Below are 16,341 nucleotides of genomic sequence, written 5' to 3' on the forward strand. Positions count from 1 at the left end.
TCCTGAAACTGTCATTGTCTCTCATCCTAACCTGCTTCCCAGGGTAGGCTGAGGAGAGACTTCTGTATCTTGTCCTGACCTCACTGGGAAGAACGATAAAAAATGTTAATAAAGAAAAGCAATTTACTTTGCATTGTGATTTATACTGTGCAAAATCCCTTTGGATGGAAAATCAATGCTGCCCACTGACTATCCCATGCTTTCAAAGGGACTAGTTTCCTCAAACAGGCAACTTCAAATGAGGCATTTCCAAGTGATGGATTCTGGATCTGTATTAAACAAAGACAACTCTCCTCTGCCACTGCCAGCTTCCTCGCCAACTGCAAACTTGAGCACATCTCTGCAGTTGTACTAAGGGTCACTGAAATAAGAGGTCTCTGCTTGTTTACAATCATGTGTATAATGCCCCAAAGTTGGCAGCAGTTTTCTTTTTCAGGCTCAAGGCAAAATTGGATGTGAGGTGAGGGGCAGTAAGAAAAAGTGGTTTTGTTTTATGTTTTAAAACACGGTGTAAAATTTTTTTTTAAAAAAAAACCCTATCACCCTCTACAAAGACAAATAGACCAACCCTTCATCTGTTTACTAGAGTGCAAGTCTAACTGCGCTTACTTGGAAGGATAAATGTACATAGGATTGCGGCCCTGCAGAAAAACCCCTAAGCATTTTTACTTAGGAGTAAGTCCCACTGAAGCTGTATACGTCCCCCATCACTCTATATCCTATGCATTCCCACTGCTGGCTTTGGAAATGGTGCAGAGATGTTAGGCACAATCCAGTCCTTTATTAAAACTGCATTTTGCTGTATCCCCACTCCCCCAACCAACCAACTTCACAACCTGGCTGCGTTAGGATGGTAATATGTACACAGCCTCAGTCTCTAAATTATAGAGTGTGTGCTGTGTCACTTGAGCAAACCTTCACATTCTTGTCCCCCAGCCTTCTGAAGAAAAAAGGTCTGTGCTTCATCTTTAACAGTCCCTATTAACTTTTGTCATTTTTTTTTGCTTAAAAAAAACACAAAGGAAAGAAAGAAAAGTTTGCCATGCCCAAGTTCCTTCTGACTGCAGGAAATGCCTAGAGTGAAACAAATTCTTAAATATGGGAGGCTATTGGCAGCCTTTTAGGTGTGAAATTGCTTTGGCTTTATGGGCCTCACTCAAGGTCCACTGCAGCCAAAGAAAAGGCTCCTCTTGACTTCAAAGGCCTCTTTCCTAATCCATCCAGCCCAACTAAAGAAGCAATTTGGAAACACTTACTGCAGACGGCCTCAGCAGCAATCAGTGGGACTTCTTGGGAGCAAGCAGCTTTGTGAATGCTATCTCTATTTTGCAATAGTTACAGATGCTATATGCCTTTACTATTTTTTTAAAAAAATAAGTTTGCCATAAATTTCAAAATCTCCTATCGCTCTCCCTTCAAAGGGATGAAACAGGAGTTATTCCTTTTGCATTGTCTTACAGTTGTGTAATGACTGGGCTTCTACAACACAGAGAAGGCATTCCCAAAGTTGCTTCCTCGTAAGTAGACTCCTTGATTGCAGCGTGTTTTCATATCGCTTCTTATTTGGGTCAGAAGTCTTGGCAAAACAACTTAACATTTAGTAATAGTTCTCGCTGTCCCAGTCAAAGAACACTGGGACACACACCCCAAGTATCTGGGAGAAGCTTAGCTACAAAGCCTTATACCAATTCTCCATATGTAAGGTTTATTTATTTTTTTGTAGGGAGGTGCACAGGATCATGAAAATGGAAATGTCATGGTGGCAGAAAGGATGTGAGGGGAGAGAGACTTTGTTCTGACCGCCTCCATCGCAAGGATCTTGCCAGGACCATTACCATATTTGCAGGTGTATTTTGATGCATTGAGCAGAATGAAAGTTTATGAGTCATGACGTGTACAAATTCAACAGGGCTTTGTTTGTTTTATTGTTACTATTTTGTTAATGTTTTATAGATATGAATGCTGTTGTACTTTGTGAATCCTATACAGTGGTACCTCAGGTTACATACACTTCAGGTTACAGACTTCGCTAACCCAGAAATAGTGCTTCAGGTTAAGAACTTTGCTTCAGGATGAGAACAGAAATTGTGCTCCAGTGGCACAGTGGCAGCAGGAGGCACCATTAGCTAAAGTGGTGCTTCAGGTTAAGAAGAGTTTCAGGTTAAGTACGGACCTCTGGAACGAATTAAGTACTTAACCTGAGGTACCACTGTAATATGATTTTTGGTGTAACTGTGATGTTTAGCTTATTTTGTAGTTGTTTTGTTAATAGTGTTACATAGATGGTAATTGTTTTATTTTGGATTTGGGATTGTTTTACTGATGATTTATGCTGTATTCGTGATGTTCCATTATGTTATTTTTATCTTTTGTTTGTAAGCCACTTTGGGGTTTATTTGAACAAAAAGCAGCAAAGAAATAGAATCAATCAATCAATCAATCAATCATGGGAGTGTTCACTGGCAGTCTGAAGTGGTTCAGTCCAGACACAGGTCTACCCCTTCATTCCATGTAAGCCAAATTCATCTCACTATCCTCCCAATCAACTACTACAATGCATTTCCCATCATATTGCCTACAACAATACTGGAGGTACCTATGACTACACCAGTGTAAGTATCTCCATAGTGTTTAGAACGACTTCAGAGCAACCTGTGATGAGTATCCATCTCCGCCTGGCCCCTTCTGACCAACTTCCGTACTGATTTTCCATCCTGTTCTCCCAGCGGGTTGTTTAGCAGTTTTTCACAGGTGTGGAAACTTTGAGCAACTTTACTTGTGAGATCTGTTCTAGTCACTTCAGCAGGAAAAGCAAACCTGCATATTCATTCCATTGAGCATGCATAATGGTGCCCTGCATTGAAATACTGTATACAGGACTGCTTATGTTCACTGCAGTGCTGGGGAACTGTGGAATGGGGCATATGCCTGCACACCTAGATAATTATCTAGATAATACAGCCACATTTAACTTGTAACAAACAAACAAACAAACAAATAGTAATATTTATACCTCGCCCATCTGGCTGGATTGCCCCAGGTACTCTGCGTGGCTTCCGACATAATAAACATAATAAAACATCAAACATTAAAAGCTTCCCTGTACAGGGCTGTCTTCTAAAAGTTGTTGTCAGAGGCTCAGGAGCAGAAGAGCAGGGGAGAGAGCAAATAGAGAGCGGAGGAGAGGAATCAGAGGGGAGCGTAGGGGAATATGACAGTGGACCGAGAGATTCCATGAGCTTCTCCAGCGAATCAGAAGATTCCCAGGAGAGGGCGCCTATGGTAAGGGCGAGGCGAATCCCAGAGGGGACGATCCATAAACAAGGAACCAGAGGGGAGTCCCAAAGGAGTAGCGGAGGAGTAGGGCCAGTTCCCCCGCCAGAGCACAGTGGGGGGGAAGAGTCACGTGAGTCAGGACCAGCTTCTCCTCCATCGGGGAGTGGGGAGACGGAGGGAAGGCCAGGTCCAGCTAGCCTCCCCGAAAGGGGGAGCAGTGACACAAGTGTAACGGTCAGAAGGAAAGTGGGAGGCTGCGCGCGCGCGCCAAGTTCAAATGTGGAGGAGCGCGGGACAGCAGAAAACCCGGATTGGGAGCCAGGTCCTAAAGCCCGAAAGAGAGGGGGGGAGGAGTCGGGAGAATCAGCGTCAGAAGAATCTCGGAGGGCTGAGACTCCGACTAGCAGAAGGACCCAGAGAAAGAAGGAACAGAGGAAGAGGTGGAGTAAGGCTAGAATCTTAAGCTGGTGTCAGGGGGGAGGAGATTCAGATGGGACTTCTACGGTCTGATGGATAGATGTAGCGTTGCGCGCTGCGCGTCTGGAAATGAGACTGAACTTCAATAAAGACTTTTTAACTTGAGCAAGAAGCAGCGTTGGTCTTGTGTGAGCTGGGACCTTGGGCAGCGCTGACAGTTGTGTAGTTCTTTTTCTCCTTGACATCTCCTTGACATCTGATAGGAGGGCCTTCCACAAGGCAGGTGCCACTACCAAGAAGGCCCTCTACCTAGTTCCCTGTAACTTCACTTCTCGCAGTGAGGGAAACCACCAGAAGGCCCTCAGAGCTGGACCTCAGTGTCTGGGCTGAATGATGGAGGTGGAGGCGCTCCTTCAGTTATACAGGGCCAAGGCCGTTTAGGGCTTTTAAGGTCAGCAGCATAATGATAATAGTTTGACAAAATATGCTTGCAAAGTATGAACAAGATCTACGAGAAGCTGTCTTTATGGCCATGATCCTGCACGTGCTATTATGAAAGCCTGTTCTCCTCAGATCAATGGGTTTGCTTCCTCACAGTATTTTTAGAATGTAGTCAGGGTTTGCCATTGCAGTGTCCACAGGCACAAATGTGCTTGCAGAGTCCTTTCCTGGTCCCCTCCTGCACTGACATAAACATTTGTTTGTTGCCAATAGACTAGCTTGTGGTGTGTGCTTGACAGCGGTGCTTATGGCCATGTCTCTGGTTTGCACAAGTGCTCCAAAGTATTGGTGACACCTAATTTAGATGTCCTATCTTCCTTTCCTGAAGTCGCTTTGTCTGACTTTAATGCTGGCCTAGTTTGCATTGGCTTTTGGTTCACTTGACTCCTGCACTGTGGTAACATGCCCTTGGATTGGATTAACAGTATTTTATATATTGAAGCAGCAATTTCACTATAATGTTACTATTTAGTTATGCCCACAGTCGAGCAGTAAGTCTAACATTGTTTCCTTAAGCCAGGAGGTTATGTAGATTGGTGGCGATTGCTAATTAGCTAGTTTGCATATCTATAAAACAGCTTGATATGCCCACATCTAGAAATCTAATTTGTGCAGTGGTAGATACTGAAAATAGTTTTTGAAACGTTGATGATACAATTCCGCCGTGGGCAAATGGTGTGTGATTACTCTGTAGCCATACAGCCATTCATCAGATGACATCATGTAACTAAAGGAGGACAACATTTAGACATATACAGGGCGGGAAGAAATCCACAAAAGTCCACTTACCCAGAAGTAGCACCATTGATTTCAGCGTGGTTTCTTGCGAGTAAGCAATTTCCTGATGACAGGCACATTTGCCGACTTCCTAATACTGCTTAGTGCTTTGCAACGGTTAAAGAAGCAGCTGGCTTTTTATACAAGTAAATTGGGTTCTGAGGCTGTCAATCTTCTTTGTATGACAGAGAGGAGTTTCTGCCTGCTTTCAGAGGGTAGCTCTACATCTGTCATTCCATTCAGTAATGTGGCCCAATATCAGGGAGACTACAGCTGTCTGCTCCTTTCAGTGGATTCTGGGACAGAGAAGCAGTGCTTTTTTCTGGGGGAGACGCATACCCCTAAACATTTTATGAATCTAGGTTTGGCCTCATTGAGAGGCAGTATTTCAATATAAGTAGGAGAATGAGAGTACCCCTAAACATTTGTTTTTATTTTTATTTTTAAGAAAAAAAAGCACTGCAGAGAAGTATCTGAGAGCACGACTTTTTTTTGGTCCACCAAACACGACACAAGCCACTACGAGCCTTTGCATGCAAATGGTATTGTTTTGCTTTTTTGCTTGAATGGTAGTATTTTGCAGTTTCGAGGATTTCCAGAATGGTGTTTCTCCTCTGTCTCTAATTATCTTTGTCTGGATTCCCTTGCACTTATAAAACGAAATTAATCAAACTTAACATTACAGGCCAATAAATTCTAAACAAATTACAGGTTTGCATGCAGGGCAACAAAGCATGATACATTTATTCTTAGAGATATGAAATGCCGTCCATAACCCCAAATGCTAGAAGGAGAAAAGATGGTCATTAGTCTGCATTTCAAATAAAGTGTTAAAAAATAAATAAACATATTACTGCACACAGGAGCAGACGGTGGGTTGCAATTCTTTCCACTCTTGCTTAGAAGGAAGCAGTCTGGAAATAAAGTGGTTTGATTCCCAAGTAAGCATGTGTAAATCATCTATGTCTTTTTCACAAAAGGACTAGTTTATGCAGTCAACAAAATCAAGTACAGTAAGGCTTTTTCTGAACTGCTCCACTTCAGGCTGAGGTTTGGAGCCACATATGTGAATACTCCACCAACCTCCCTGGAGAGAAAAAAGTACCCATAGAATTGTAGACTTGGAAGGGATCCCAAGGGTCATCTAGTCCAACCCCTTGCAATGCAGAAATCTCAACTAGATCATACGGGACAGATGACCATCCAGCCTCTGCTTAAAACCCTCCAAGGAAGGAGAATCCACTTTAGAGCCTGTCCCACTGATGGACAGCTCTTACTGTCAGAAAGTTATTCCTGATGTTTCGTCAGAACCTCCTTTCTTGGTTTCCAGACCCTTGAACATCTTGGTTGTTCTCATCTGGGCACGTTCCAGCTTGTCAATATCCTTCTTCAACTGTGGTGCCTAGAACTGGACACAGTACTTCAGGGATGGCATGTTGGCCCACTGACTACTAGCTTATGAACCCAGGACACACTCCACCCCAATATTGCCCATATGATTTTTAAAATGCCTTCAGTTTGGGTCACTTGGGAAGGAGGCTACCTGAGATCTCATGGACAGAAGTAGCCTATAGAATTCATTGGAGGTGATGGCACCAGGATGTGACATTTTGCAATACAATCAATGCAATCCAAAATTAGTTGTAATGTTGTGGCCGTCAGGTGAGGAGCCCATTGCTCAATTTAGCTGAAGAGTGAATGCCGCCACTTGTCTCCACAAAAGAAAACCCTATTATCTCGACCACAGGACTCATACCAGGTGTACGAAATGGAGATGACACCTCCCTGATCCAATCCATGTTGGGAATTCCTTTGAGGCAATGAAGCCTACAAATTACAGTCATACCTTGGTTTTCCAACAGCTTAGTTCTCGAACATTTTGGCTCCTGAACGCTGCAAACCCGGATATGACTGTTCCGGTTTGCAAACGTTCTTTGGAACCCAAATGTCTGACGGGGCTTCTGCGGCTTCCAATTGGCTGAAGGAGCTTCCGGCAGCCAATCAGAAGCCACACTTTGGTTTCTGAACATTTTAGAAGTAACGGACTTCCGGAACGGATTCCATTTGACTTCCAAGGTATGACTGTATACAATTTTACAGAAATGACATGACCTCTCTCCCAAATGTTGCAAATGACCTTACCTCAGGGTAGGTGAGTCATGAAGGATAAAAGCAGGAATGCACAGGAAATGTGGAACCACAGGGTTCCCTCATTGTGAGATGTGAGGTTACAGGGAACCAGACAGAGGGCCTTCTCGGTAGTGGCGCCTGCCCTGTGGAACGCCCCCGCATCAGATGTGAAGGAAATAAGCAGGTATCCTATCTTTAAAAGACATCTGAAGGCAGCCCTGTTCAGGGAAGTTTTTAATATTTAATGCTGTACTGTTTTTAACATTTGATTGGGAGCCGCCCAGAGTGGCTGGGGAAACTCAGCCAGATGGGCAGGGTATAAATAAATTATTATTATTATTATTATTATTATTATTATTATTATTATTATTATTTATTAAGAACATCCTTGAGTGACAATTGACAAGTCACTGCCTTTCAGCCTAACAACAAGGTGGTTGTGGGGATTAAATTATGTGGGTGAGAGCTCTATACACCACTTACAGCTCCTTGGAGAAAAAAGTGGAATATAAATGCAATAAAGACCAGTCATCTGATGGACAGCAGCTACCTTTAGCTACTTGGTAAAGGTAAAGGGACCCCTGACCATTATGTCCAGTCATGAACGACTCTGGCGTTGCGGCGCTCATCTCGCTTTATTGGCCGAGGGAGCCGGCGTACAGCCTCCAGGTCATGTGGCCAGCATGACTAAGCCACTTCTGGCGAAGCAGAGCAGTGCACGGAAATGCTGTTTACCTTCCCGCCGGAGCGGTACTTATTTATCTACTTGCACTTTGACGTGCTTTCGAACTGCTAGGTTGGCAGGAGCAGGGACCAAGCAACGGGAGCTCACCCCGTCGCGGGGATTCGAACCACCCACATTCTGATCGGCAAGTCCTAGTCTCTGTGGTTTAACCCACAGCGCCACCCACGTCCCACCACTGGTTGGTATTATCTGCTAAATAGACATGATACGCCACTACTTTTCTAGCAGTAGTGAAGAGCTCGTTGGGTCCTTTGTTGAACTAAGGTCCGCCTGCTAAACTTGGGCCACTTGAGATTGCCTCTCCCTAGACTCAGCACCCATCATTTACTCACTTTTACAAGTGGCTGTAAAAGCGACATCACTTGTCAATACAGAACCAAGCATTTCCCGTGATGAATCTCTACTTTGCTTTACTAGTTTTTCAGCAATAATTGGGGTGGGGGGAATCAATACCTTTTAACCTACTTTACCATAGTACAGTCATGAAATAAATGAACTACTTTACAATAGTACATTTAACAAACAAACAAACAAACAAATGTGGCTAAGAGCTCATTTCGTTTCTTTTTGATGTAAATGATAATTTGAGCTTCTCCTCAGCAAGAAGCAGAAGATTCCCTTTCAGATCTATTCTAAAAAAAACTTCTAAAACCTTTGACTTGGGTGAAATTGCCTGACATTAACCTTGAACCTCAATCTAAGCAAAAGGGTAGGGGCTGCATCCCAGATTATCCTGTTTGGGGAACACACTTCAAATTTTGCTCACCTCAGCAGTTATGGAAGCATGAAATTCCGCTCTGGCCAGAAGCCCTGTACAAAACAAGCCTCATCCGCCATTGTTAATTAGTATGTCGGCATTTGTGAGTCTTCTTCCCTGGGGTGAAAACCATCCCAAGAGCTTTAAACAATTAATTAGCGTGAAGCGTTTAAGCTCCTCCGCTAACCTGTGTCACTACAACCTGAAGCAACTGCAATAATCACCTCGTGAATATTTCAGGACTGGGTTTGTTAAACAGGCTGAGTGGGAGATGGGGACTATAATAACACCTTTCTTTGGGTTTGATCTGTTTTTCATTAGGCAATCCTATATGCACTTACTTGGGAGGAAACCCCATTTAACTTAGTGGGACATACACCTGAGAAGACATAGCACTGCATTGTTACACACTTGTAATCTGATTCATTTCAATTAGAGTCAAGTGGATTGAGTGGTTTGCAGACTGTGCCCCCCCTTGCCCCAAAGGTTTATGGAAGACTTGAAGCATCTTCCTTGATCTGGAATCTGAATGGCTCTCCAAAGCATCAGTTCCTATAATTGATATATTCAATAGGGTGGAATGTTGTTTTTTCTCCGTTGCAGCGAAGTGGCAGCTACCCCATCAAATCTCCCTGGATGAGATGGGCAGAACTTTCATGAATGGCTCATTTGTTGGTTGGCTTGGATTCTTGGGCTAGGCTCTGGACCTGTTGAAGATGCCAAGAGCTCAGCTGCTGACAGGGAGCTGCGTGAGGGAAGGGGAAAGAGAGGGAGGGAGACAGCATAGGACTCTGATTGGGGAAAGACAAGATAGCCCTGGAAAAAAGGCACAGGCTCCAAAGCAGGAAGGGACTTTCTACTGCAGCCACAGGGAATGTCCTGGCTCCCAGAACTTTGATTCTCAGCTTGTGGAAACCCATAAACTTTATTCAAGTAATCAGCACACAATCCCTGCATTAGTTAAAAGTAGAGGTGACCACTGTTATGGGGCTGTTTCACGACAGATCATCACATTTATTTATTTTTAATAACTAATACATCTCAGATTCTGAATAAAACTGCTGTACTGGATTATCACACATGTCAAAGTCACTGGTGTGGGGAAAAATATTCCCATGCTTTATAGTTTTCAAGTTACAGGGAATACTGGGAAGGTGAAAATTAGGGAAATGGTGTGTGTGTGTGTGTGTGTGTGTGTGTGTGTGTGTGTGTGTGTGTTGCATCATATAATTATTTGAGTCATCCGTTTCAAATTGGATCTACTAGATCTAATTTTTTTTAAGCAATGTGGAGTAAAGTTGCTTCTGGGGCCCCTCCAGGATTAGGAGCCCTGGAATTAAAGCTTCATTAGTTTTCATGGTAGGGACACAGCTGGTGCTGTGGGTTAAACCACAGAGCCAAGGACTTGCTGATCAGAAGGTCGGCGGTTCGAATCCCCGCGACGGGGTGAGCTCCCGTTGCTCGGTCCCTGCTCCTGCCAACCTAGCAGTTCGAAAGCACGTCAAAGTGCAAGTAGATAAATAGGTACTGCTCCAGCGGGAAGGTAAACAGCGTTTCTGTGCGCTGCTCTGCTTCGCCAGAAGTGGCTTAGTCATGCTGGCCACATGACCTGAAGGCTGTACGCTGGCTCCCTCGGCCAATAAAGTGAGATGAGCACCGCAACTCCAGAGTCGGTCATGACTGGACCTAATGGTCATGGGTCCTTTACCTAGTTTTCATGGTAGATCCACCCCTGCTTGGGAGAGCCTGATTCACAAAGGTAGCTGAGCCCTGTCCAAAGCAGTGGTTTCAGAAGGAATCTTCCTTTGCAGCTTGCCTTGAAAGCACCTTAAAATGAATGAACCTGACTGCAAGGGGGGGGGGGAGTGTTCCATTGGAGCAAAGGCTTGAACTCATATCAGGCTGTAAAGGAAGACAGGAAAGCACATTTAGAGCCTGCTCCTGGTGCTTTCCTTTGGAGTTGGGTCAAAGTGGCCCAATGGATTGAGGAGACAGGGATCTGGTCCATCTGCTGGAACTGGTTCTCCACCCTTGTCCTTGTGGGAGATGGAAAGCTTGAATCTGTCTGCAGCAGAGGTAGGCAACCAGTGCCCTGTGAGTCACATGTCGCCTAAATTTCATGTGGGTGGCAGGAACAGAAAAAAATGAGGTGGTAGAAGGGGAGGGAGTAGGAAAAGAAGATGGTAGAGATAGAGGGGAAGGAAGGAAGGAAGGAAAGAAAGAAGGAAAGAAGGAAAGAAGGAAAGAAGGAAGGGAATTTTCTACCTAGTTTTTGTTTTAGTCCTCAGTTTTGACCCTGATCCCACTCAAAACCAGCATGTGGCCTCTGACAGTGTACCCCTGAGGGAATGTGGCCCTCAACAGTCACCCCTGCCCTGTAAGCCACCCATGATTTCTCCTTGCAAAATTATTTGAACTTACTACCTCCTGGGATAAAATGATCCAGGGTTATATAACTCCAAAACACTCTGGATAAGAGAAAGGCAGCCTCATTGCATTCCAATCAAGGCTTGAACTGCTAGAAAATATGTGAATATATTAAAGAGATGTAGCCCACAAGCTTCCTGCACTGAAATAATCCTATTATGTGAAGGACATCTCAGAGAAACCACACTGGAATGAAACCTTTTGTGAGCTGGAACAGCGGATCTCTTTCCACAGGGAATATTAACTGCTAAATAATCTGCTTAACCATCTTCTTAGCATGTACTCCTGGGAGCCAAAGGAGCTTTCAGTTTACTTATATATTTAAATATTTTTTTCTGTTCCCACCTTAAGGCTTATCCCAAGGACAAGGGAATAACCCCACAAACAAATAGAGAAAATGGCACTATCCACATAAAATGAAGATATTATCAACAGCTTTGGGGAAAATGATTTGTCGAAGTGTATAAATATGTTAGGGGAGGGGGAAACGCTTAAGGAAGGACCCCCCTCAAACAGCCTAATGAGAACTGCGTGTAGTCACTAGTCATAGCATGCTGGCTGTTTTTTTTGTTTGTTTGTTTGTTTGTTTTGAGAACTGGGAGAAGAAAAATGTGGTGAAATGGAGTGTTTTTGAAAAGGGCCTTGCTGGTTGGCACTGTGAACATGACCACTCCACATTGCCATATTTCGTTGCCCTTTTGACTTGTTTAGCATTATTTCATTTTATCATTATGGGAATCTGATTATTTTGTGTTCATTTTGTTCCTAACCTAATTGCTATCCTACCCCCTGAGAGCACATCATAAATGCTTATTTTGATACCAATGACTTCAGATGCAAGAGCTGTCCTGACCTGGGATGCTAACCTTGTTAGTGAACTTATTATTTTTAGTTAAGGTTTTGGATTGATTTTTTTTATTTTTTGCAGAGACATAACTTATTATCTTTCAATTCCAAGATTAAAAACATTACAGAGCATATGACCTGGGTGAAACAGCTATACTGCTGATTTTCGCAAGGTCTACAATATTCTGTGTAATGTATTCATAGAATTATTTAAAGTATTTCTTAAAGAGACGCAATAAATCTTAAATCTTTACCTACTGTGTTTGATTACTTTCATAGTAGGAATAAGTAATATGCTGTAAGCTTGATTAGAACCAGGATATTTTGGGGTCAATTTAAGATATTTACAAGGAATGTAACAAAATAAATTGTAGAAGCGATTAGTTTATTACAGATTTTAAAATCAGACAAAACAATATTTCCAGTCCAGTTTTTCTACTTCCAAACTGAGAATCATTCAACATTCAATCATTCAATCATTTTAAGAATTTCTTGAAGGTAGACCCACAAAATTCAGAAGGATATGGCCACAGTATTGCTTCTTGAATGAATATATGATTATTTAGGGTACTTGGTGGACATACAACTACTGTACAAGAGAAGCTGAAAATACTATCTGCATGGTAAACAGAATTTCACCATTATCCTCACTCCTTGGATTTCTGATTGGGTTGAGGTCAGTAGTAGACATCCTGCCCTCCTTGCAGGATGTCTTAGTTCAGTTTCTGGTATCTCCCTATATGACCGGCAAAGACTTCTGCCTGAACCCCAGGGAACCATTGTCACTTATGTGTAGACAATTCTGAGCTAGATGAACCACTGGTCTGACTCCACTTAATGTAGTTCATGTTCCTATATGTAAAGCTGTATTTTTGTTAAATAGGTAGAGTGTATTCTCACCAAAGACGAGCCCCCATATTCTCTCCCCAATTGGCACTGGGGATTTTTAAAATAAAAATTCTGATTATTGCCATAATTTATCATTATGTGATGAATTAGCCTTCCTAATTCATTCCTTATTCCTCAACCCAGCTTCCTTCTTTCCTTTCATTCATTCATTAAAAGTATTTTCCTCCCACTTACTATTGTGAAACAAAAGATTAAGTTGGCTTGCCAGCATTAAGAATGGAGCGAAGCTCAATGCAGTAACCACCTTAAATGTTGCACACATACCCCATCAATGTGTAGGAGTCTAGCAGGAGGTAAGACAACCATGCAAAGAAACTATGAGGCAATGAGAGCAGTGAAGAGATCCTACTTCACTGCCTCCATGGCATCCTCAAGAAGCTGTCCAAGTGAGCTGTTCTATGTGGTGCTCCTGACCAGGAGGGTAGACTTCTGGAACACATGGTGACTAACCTTAGCCAGATCTAAACACTCTGAAGATAAATCCATTCAGCTCCACAGCGATTTAGATGCTGCTGTTGCAAAAGTGCCTACTGATGCATCCAATTCAACATCGAGCCCCCCTCCCTCCTGGTGTGCGATCCATTCCAGTTCATGTGGCTTGAGGATGTGGGCAGGATACTTGCAGTGATGTGCCTGACACCTGCTCATTAGGAATAGGTTGGCACCTAAAAACACACATCTCAGGTGTCAAAGGCCAGGCTAATCTTGGCACCATGCTATTTCTGTTTCTGACACCAGATTGAATGTGATTTTTTCCACTCTGAGAATCTACTGTAAGCCACTGTGAGAGCCTCTCAGGGCTATAGCACAGGACATAAGAATTCTAAATAAAACAAAGAAATATTTTATACCACCCTTCCAGCAACAAATTTACTCTTATGGTACATTGTTGTATGCATTTATATTGTTCCATGTGTGCATTTTAATATATTTAATGCTTTATTTTTAAAGAAAGAGATTCTGATCAGATAAATGCTCTTTCTTCACTTTCTGAATTCTATGGGACCAGACCCCTTTCTGACTGAAAATGGCAACAATATTTTCACAGGCTCTCTCCATGCACCTCTGTTCACTCTTACCACAGTGTCTAGCAACCTAAGAACAAGACCTGCCCTATAATCTTTATGTCATCTCAAATTCTAGTTCTTCTGGAGCACTGGTACATTATCAATATGCCTCACCAGCATTCCTAATTCTCAGGATGTACTACTAAATAGGAAGCAGATTGACACAAGTAATGTCAATTTGACATATTCACACTTAAATGTGTCCTGTAGAAAGGCTATTTCAGATATCTGTTTGCATAAATGCTTTGGCAATTTGCATCTATTGTGGGAATTGCTTATATTGTTTACATTTCCAGGAACGCTTCCCCCTTAATCTTTCTCATAGTCAGTGACATTTGACCGGAAAACATTTCATTTTTGCACAGCTACATATGTATATTTCTTCAAAGATTTTTCTTTTCTTTTCAAGCCATCTTATGTATGCTTCCTTTATTGAATTAGAGTTGCAAGTGACCATCTGTTTAATCTGTTACTGGTGCTGGAAAAGTCTCCTAATAAGAATAAGACCAACAGTTCTGGCTGAAATGTAATTCAAAACTCTGGGTTTTGCAAACAGTATTCTGTTTTAATCTTCTAGCAATAAAACTTGCTTCTTATTTCTGTCACGTTTATGGGAATATTTGGATGGTGAAAAGTAAATAACCTGCTGCTTTTCCTTCCCTCTCTTGGTAATTACCCACATTATGGATTTGGGGAAGAGCTAAAGCTCAGTGGAAGAGTATCTCCTGCGTATGCAAAAGGTCCCTGGTTCAATCCTCAGCATCTCCTGTTGGGGCTGGGAAATAAACTTGTCTAACACTGGGTGAGCTACAGCCAATCAGTGCAGATGATACTGAGCTAGATGAGCCAATGATCTGATTTGCTCTAAGGCCATTGCCCACATCCCTGTGTCTGCCCTGTCTGTTCCCTGTGAAGAGAAATTGATTGTTAAACCACTCTGGAAATTGTAGCTCTGTGGGGCCGCCTAACTCTCAGCTCCCTTAACAAATCACAGCTCCCAGAATTATTAGAGGAGGAGCCATGAGTTTAAAGTGGCGCCATAGTGCTTTAAATGTGTGGTGTGAATGTGGAGGAAGATAAGTGAAATATTGAAAGTTGCCTGATACTCAGTCTACAGATTCGGCACCGACAAGCCGTACACAGAGACACCAGGGATTGAACCTGTGACCTATTGGCAAAACCTATTGGTGTTTTGCAACTTTCTGACTAGTTGCAGGACCTTAGCCAGACCTAGCAGAGTAAACGCAGAATCCACGGAAGCAATTGGTGACTTGGCTGCAGACAGGATAGACGAAGCAGGAACCAGGAACTTGTAGTTAGGTGTTTATTATATACAGTGGACTATTTACAAGAACAGAACACGGATCTTTTGCTAGCTCTCTCTGACACGACTCACAACTCCTACACTGAAATACCGAACTAACACATTCCAGTTAGTAGGCCATTAATTATCACTCCCTTGAGAGAGCTTGACCAATCAGGGAGCAGTCTCCATGTCTCTGTTATCATCAGGCAGACCTACCCCTTCAGATTGCCTTCTGGCTGTCTACCAAACCTTAATTGACTCTGTGTGAGTAGCTGCACATACACAGTTTCCCAACATGCAAAGCATGTCTCTACCCCACTGAGCTACGGCTCTTCCCCTACTGTGGAGTGGAGGCCATCACTACTTCTCTTTGCTGTTATCACTGCTCACATTCTCTGAAAGGGCAGGTAGAAAGCTGCCAATATCAAAGGGGTTAGATCGGCAGGGACGGAGAACTCCAGAGGTTCAGGGGCACTTGCTGAGATGTGGGCCTCACCAGGTGCTCAGCAATGATGACCCCAGCGCTGGCCCTGCTGCCTTAATCTCTCTTGGTTACTTATGGAGGAAACAGCCCTCTTCAACCCCAAAGAAAATGGCAGGAAGATAGGAATCTTTGGTACACACTTGTAAAAAGTCAGAGTAGACTGTGTGTCAAGGAGACCTGGGTTGCTTCCTGACAGCAAATAAGTTAATAAAATAGGTTCAGACCTGTTGCCAACGACTCATTTGTGACACTTCAGTGATCCACTTAAAATATGAAGCCCACTGTCTGGAAGCACTCAGTGTCTGGCCCATGAATTGCAGGGATAGCAATAATCCAAGCTCAGGCTGAGGTCAATTACCAATCTAGCTTTTTAAAAAAAAGTAGGAGGGGCTGTCCTGGCATAGGAAAGTGAACAAAGCTTTTCTCCCTCTCTTAAACACTAGAATTTGTGGGTATCGGAAGAGTCAGGACGGATGAAAGAAAGTACTTATTCACACAGTGCATAGGCGAACTATGGGACTCACTCCCACATAGCTCAGTTGGTAGAGCACGAGACTCTTAACCTCAAGGTCGTGGGTTTGAGCCCCACGTTAGGCCAAAGATTATTGCATTGCAGGGGGTTGGGCTAGATGACTTGGTGGCCCCTTCTGACTTTACAATTCTATGCTCTGTGATCACAGGAGGCAATGATGGCCACCA

The sequence above is a fragment of the Podarcis raffonei genome, chromosome 12, assembly GCF_027172205.1.
Source record: "Podarcis raffonei isolate rPodRaf1 chromosome 12, rPodRaf1.pri, whole genome shotgun sequence".
In the NCBI taxonomy this organism is placed as follows: Eukaryota; Metazoa; Chordata; class Lepidosauria; order Squamata; family Lacertidae; genus Podarcis; species Podarcis raffonei.